General features: G+C 51.6%; 1 non-coding gene across 1 annotated transcript; it reads right to left on the bottom strand.

Moving 5' to 3' along the window:
• Window positions 1-2,860: 2,860 nt before the first annotated feature.
• On the bottom strand, window positions 2,861-2,932 carry TRNAT-CGU (transfer RNA threonine (anticodon CGU)). Its single transcript has one exon. It is a non-coding gene; the product is annotated as a tRNA-Thr (tRNA).
• Between the last annotated feature and the right edge of the window lie 3,220 nt (window positions 2,933-6,152).

Genomic DNA, 6,152 nt, shown 5'->3' with positions numbered 1-6,152 from the left:
ATCCTCATTTAATAACTCTCATTTAGTAGAGGTGTTATATTCAGAGGGAGGCTGCTCAGTATTTTCTGGAATAAAATCAAAGATCTTAAAGAAACTCAAGTGGGGCACCTAAAAGCTTTTATGGTTTTGGTCAGGACCTGTGCCCAAAATAAACAACTCTCCCTCACCCACCAAAAAAAAAACCCAAACCAAAACCATCTCCAGCACAGCAATGATCAGATCATAAGCATCTTGATTAAAGTTCATTGGTACTTTGGGACTTTAGCTATTAAATCAAAACCAAAATCAAATTTATTGCCTGAGTAAGAAGAGGGGGCTGTGAATTTGGGAGGTGAGAGAACATGTGATCTGCCTCAAGACAACCCTGCCGTGCTGGGAGCTCCCACAAAAAGTGAAGGCGCAGAGACCCCAAAGAGAGGGGAGCGAGGAGAACCAAAAGCCCCAGCGAGTCAGGAGGGGAGGGAGCATAGGATCAGCTCTGCCTAGATGTGATGAGCTGGACATTTTATATGGGTTTTATTTTTAGGCTGGACTTTGCTCACACGCAGCGTCAGCTGACACAGTCTTGTTAGCCTGAGCGGATCTCTGCTCATGTACATCAGTCGGGGTCTAGCTGTTATTTCCAGCTTTGTTAACCAACCGTGCAGGGCTCCTGTCCCAAGCGAGGCAGGCCAAGCACAGCACACGCGCCCGGTGACAGAGACCCGCACGGGGCCAGACCTTCACACCCTGAGCTCCTGTGCAAGAATTTTCGGTTATCTTAAATAACCCGCAGCCTCCACTCTTGCCTGAGCCAGGGCTGTTAGCAGTTTGTCTCCAGGAGGCTCAGCACAGCATCTTGCCCGAGTGTAAACTTCACATGTGAGCCCGGAGGCACAGCTCCATTCCTTCTAATAAGCCAACCAGAACTTTTCAGCGGTGACAAACTGCTCCGAAAGCTCTACCTGTTGAAATGTGGTATTTATAGCAAGGCCTCCACCCATTCTTTGCTGGACAGGAACAACTCCTTGGCTTCCTCTGGACTTTCTTGACTACTACAACCGACACATCATTTTTCAGTTGTACTTTGGGGGTAGAACAGGGGCCTCTATCACACAACAGGACTCCGCTGTGCTGAGCAAAAACAACAGCCCTAAATGATGGTCCTGAAGACGGGAGGAAAATACCTGTGCCCTGGGATCAGTGTGTCTGTGAGGAGCTGGGAAGCCTCGAAGACAACAATGTGAGCACGATGGCATACAGAGAACTGCGCGTTACTGAACAGAAAGGATCCGGGTAGGTGAGCTTGTTCCAAGAGTGAAGATGCACAACGGTAGTCGTGGTACAGAGCTTTCCTGTGGGACCCCCCCAAGGAGCTGGGCAAAGAACCTGCAAAGGACCTTCCTCACAAGACACTCAGGAATTAGAAGCGAATATTCCAGTTCTGCAGAGACTGAAGTTAAGCAACTGGTAACCCGCCTGGATGTGTTATGGGCACAGAGAAGAGCAATGTCAGAGCTTTATTGAAATACCTGGCACTTAGTCCTGGGTTCATGGCACACGTTTGGGCAAGACTCAACTGCTCGGGTTTGCGGGATGGCAAGCCTGTTCCAGGGAGGACCTCGGTTTCACAATTGGTTTCACCCAGAAACAAATCCACAGAATTCTGAAAATCTCTGCAAAAGCTGCAAGACAGCTTTTGAATCATTGGGAACATTTTGGTTTGACAATCTGATGTGAGACACTGTAGAATAATAAAAAAAAAAACAATCAAAATAGGGTGTTTCAAAGCTGGAACTTTCATCCTCAAAAGCCTCTAACAATGCTGACAGGATTTTGACAGCACTGCATTTTCCAAGTAAAATGGTGTCTACATTTTTCTAAACAAGTTCTAAACTGCATTTCCTGTTTTTCTATAAAAATGTACTATGGCTTTTTTTGTGGCTTGTTAATAACACACTGTACAACTGTTTTGCACAAACCTCCCCAAACACCTTACACACACACACACACTCTTCCTATACTTATTGAGAAAGACAAACAGCCTCCTACCCAGTCAGTCCCAGGTTAAGTGTGGCACATGGAACAGCAAAATACAGCTTTTTCTGTGCATCAAAGAAAGCAGCTAGTTTTTGGAAGAGGCTCCTCAGCTCTTCCCAGATACCTGACTGTTGTGATTTTGCAATGAAACGACTCTATTCTTTACATATTTTAAGCTGTTTGAAAGCAGCGATAATCACGGTGATGTTGTACAGAGCCAGCAGAAACGCCCTTGCACATATGCAAAGCTTCGCCCAGCTTTATGTATTAAGAACCAAGCAATCAAGGTCAGTTCTGGTGTAAACGGTACAACTGCACTCAGCTTTTCATAGCTGTATTTGTTTATTCCAGGATTTGGCCTCCCTCCACCATTTAAGGGCTCTGTATGTGGGAATTACATCAAAACCAGCACTTAGAAAGGAACAGCAAGAGGGACCCATCACTTCCCAGCTCACCAAACGCTTCCTCCACAGCAATGCAGTGCAAACATCAGCTTTAACTACGACTCGTTGCATTCAAGACAACTGTCCTGAAGCAAAACGCAGAGAAATCTCTTCTGCAAGTGATTCCTGTGCTGCCTTAGCCCAGCCGCCCGCCCGGCACTGGAGCCTCCCAGCCCACGGACCGCACGGATGCCACCCGCGGCCTCCCCACCACCTCTGTGGCACAGGCCCGCGGCCACCCCCCTGCGTCCACGGCGGACATCCACGCGGGGCTGCGGCTACTCGCTGCCTGCGAGCGCGGCGGGGCCCGGAGCTGCGACGGCAAAAAGGGGCCGCTAATGAGGCCGAGCCCGGGGCCTCCCCGCGGCAGGGGTACCAGCGCACCGCGCTGCCTCGGCAGGCACGGACGGGGTTCGAACCCGCGATCTTCGGTTTACGAGACCGACGCCTTACCACTTGGCCACCGCGCCTGACGGGCTGGGTGCACCCGCGCGCCGCCAGTGGAAGCCAGCGACACGCCAGGCCCGGCCGCGCGCCCCGAGACCTGCCGCCGGCGGGAACGGACGGGGCGGGGCGGGGGCGCCCCCGCCGGGACCCCCCCGCCGGGCCCGGGAGAGCCCGCCCTCCTGCCGGTGCGGCGGCTACCGCGGGCACCTGCGGGCACTGGGCGGCCCCGGGGCGGGGCACCAGGAACCGCCCAGGACGGTGGGACGGAGCACGGGCGGGTCCTGCCCCCAACACGGCCCCCGTGGGCTTCCCCCTTCGCCGCCCGCGGAGCTCGGCTCCCTGCGCCCTTCGCCCCGGAGCGAGATTCCTCACAAACCCTTTTCTGGTGGAGCCGCCCGTGCTGCGCTCCCCGCCGCTGTCCCTGCCCGTCCGGTCCCGGCCGCAGCACCAGCGCGGGCAGCGCCGCTCCTCAAAAAAGACCATGAAATTCCCGGTGAACTGTTGTTTTTCGTTCTCCCGGTTAACAGCTCCTGCTGTTTCTCGCCAGACTAGAGCTGCGCATCACTCCAGAAACAGAGTGGCCCAAGGAAACACACAGTAGCTATTTTGTATGAAAAAACCCTACCGCTGAGCTTACGCTTCCGGCCCTGCTGCTCCCCAGTGCCCGGCACCTGCTGACGGGAGTGTGCTGGCCCCATCTCCCAGTTTCGGGGGGAGGGAGGCTTCCCCACCCCCGCTCGCAGCACGCTGTGCGGCACCGGCCTGCGGTGGGACACAACGACCCCCCTCAAGGCCCCGCACACGGGGACCCGGCTGGGGCTGTCCCCCCACCGCACAGCCCCTGCCCCGCCACTGCCAACGCACAGAATCACAGAATCAACCAGGTTGGAAGAGCCCTCTGGGATCATCGAGTCCAACTGTTGCCCTGACACCACCCTGTCAACTAGACCATGGCACTAAGTGCCATGTCCAGTCTTTTCTTAAACACATCCAGAGATGGTGACTCCACCCCCTCCCTGGGCAGCCCCTTCCAATGTCTAATAACCTGCACGCTGCCTCCCAACGCGCTCTGTGGGCCAAGCAGCAGCGTTTCCACCCTTCCCTTGGGACAGTGTCAGGCAATCTAACATGGGTTTGTGTCAGGAAGTGTTTCCTGATATTCAAACTGAATTTTCACATTTTACTTCCATCACATTATCTTCTGTTTACACAGTAAAATCATAATAGCATAAATCATAAACACAATAGTACATTATTAATATTTCCTCCTTTGGGTTTCCAGCTACCAAATATTTAGTCTTATGGCTAATGCTTGGTTAAAACCCAAGAAATGAATCAGCTCTCTTTTTTATCACCACTAGCTGTAGGGCAGGAGGGAAGGATTTGAAGGATGTGGTTTTGAACCATGATTTAGATTTGTATTGAATTTTCTCATTCTGGTTTCTAGTTTTCAACCATTGCTGGGTGGCAGAAAGTAATCTGGTCTTTTTTGGCTTACGTACTCCTTCTGAAAAACACAAACCAAACCAACAAAACAAAAAGAAAATTAAGAAATCCAGGCATGGTTAGAACCTACTACAATTCTGACATTATAGTATATTATCCCTCTTTTTACTTTATACCTATGAATTTGTAACCAGGCACCACTGTCTGTTTAATCAGATGTGAGTTACACAACCTTTATTACAAGAATGCACACTGCATTTGCAGAGTGCTCCTTGCACAAATAAATGAAACACATGAGGTCTGAACAGCTCTTTCCAAAAAGGAAGAGTTGCTTTCCTAAGGGTAAGCCCCATTTTTAGGCGTTAATACAAATATTGTGCCTAATATTTCCAAGCAGGTCTCTGATGCTAAGGCTTACTTTTTCGATGCTACGATTGCTTGGGAAGCCAGCCCCCAGCGATACCCAGAGGCTGAAAAGAGCAGGTTGGCAGGAGCTGTCGGGGCTGCAGAACTCGCGGCTGTTTTTCAGCCACGTCTCACACCCCCGTGGCCTTGGACTGTGCATTTCAGGTGGCCGGTGTTTAACCACAGCCCTCAGCACATGGCAGCCCTGGCAGCGCTCCTCCTTCCTCCCTGTCTGGCAGCGGCGATGCGAGGAGCCTGGCCATGCTGTGCTGGGGGAAAGCCCCACTGCACCCACCGCCTGGCCCTGCTGCACCCACCGCCCGGCCCCGCTGCTCCCTGGCGCGGGGGCTGCTGAGGGGGGCTTCAGGGCTGCACCTTTAACCCACACTCACTCAGTGTTTCCATGAATGAAAGCGAACTCCTCTGCTGCTGCTTTTCTTCAGGGCAAACCGCCCCCCCTCCCCTCCCCAGTTCATTGTTTTGCACAGCCAGAGCTTGGCTCCTTAGTCCACACTTTGACCAAAGAGGCTAAAGGAGAGGCTTGCTCGGGGGTTATTTCTCAGTCGCATGGGACAAGTGCTCAGGCAGACTGGCAGATTACTGCAGGGCTGAGAGCAACCCTGCCCAGTGACCATTCAGGTTTTTAAATAAAAGCCTGAGCACATTAAGAAAAGCCATACGGTGGCCAAGAGAGATAGTGTTTCATAAAACACAACCTGCAACTTGCTTGCGTTACAGTACAACAGGGCAAGAGCCTTTTGGCAGCTAAGTTCCATCTACCTCATTTGGTGCCACAGCCCAGTTATTTGCTCTTCGGTATTTCTTTTCAGAAGCAGCCTGCACTGTGAGTTGTGAGCCTTATGTTACATGCTATTGCATCAAAATATTAACTACTTTGTCTGTTAGCAAGCTAAGGCACACAGATCTTGGTGTGAGGGAATAGGGGTTTAAGCACTATGCCAGAAGACATGCTTACACATTATCACTGCAAAGTTGTTCTAAAATCACCATTAACCCAAATAATTATGGATATACATCTGGGACAACCTTCAATTTACTAGTCATATGCTCTAACCCTTTTATGCATCCAAAAAGCAGATGGCTCCAAGGACGAACCTCACCCCAAGTTATGCAAGCTAGGAGAGTCCCTGCTGCATTACGTGGGTCAAAAGACATTTAGAGTGGAGCGATACATCTCACACTCCCGTCTGCCATCAGAGATCCAGGAAAACATAACACAGGCCATCAAGAACAGCAAACAGATCACAGGAGAGCATCAAAGTCACGGCTTTGAGACTGCTATGCTGAACAAAATGTGTCTGCCAGCACAACGTGAGGAGATCAGAGCCTGCTGCCAGACTACCAGAGCTGGCCGGTGTACTCACTCAGTGC

Source organism: Nyctibius grandis, chromosome 15 (genome assembly GCF_013368605.1).
Source record: "Nyctibius grandis isolate bNycGra1 chromosome 15, bNycGra1.pri, whole genome shotgun sequence".
NCBI classification, from domain to species: Eukaryota; Metazoa; Chordata; class Aves; order Nyctibiiformes; family Nyctibiidae; genus Nyctibius; species Nyctibius grandis.
This window is presented reverse-complemented; position numbering and strand designations above follow the sequence as displayed.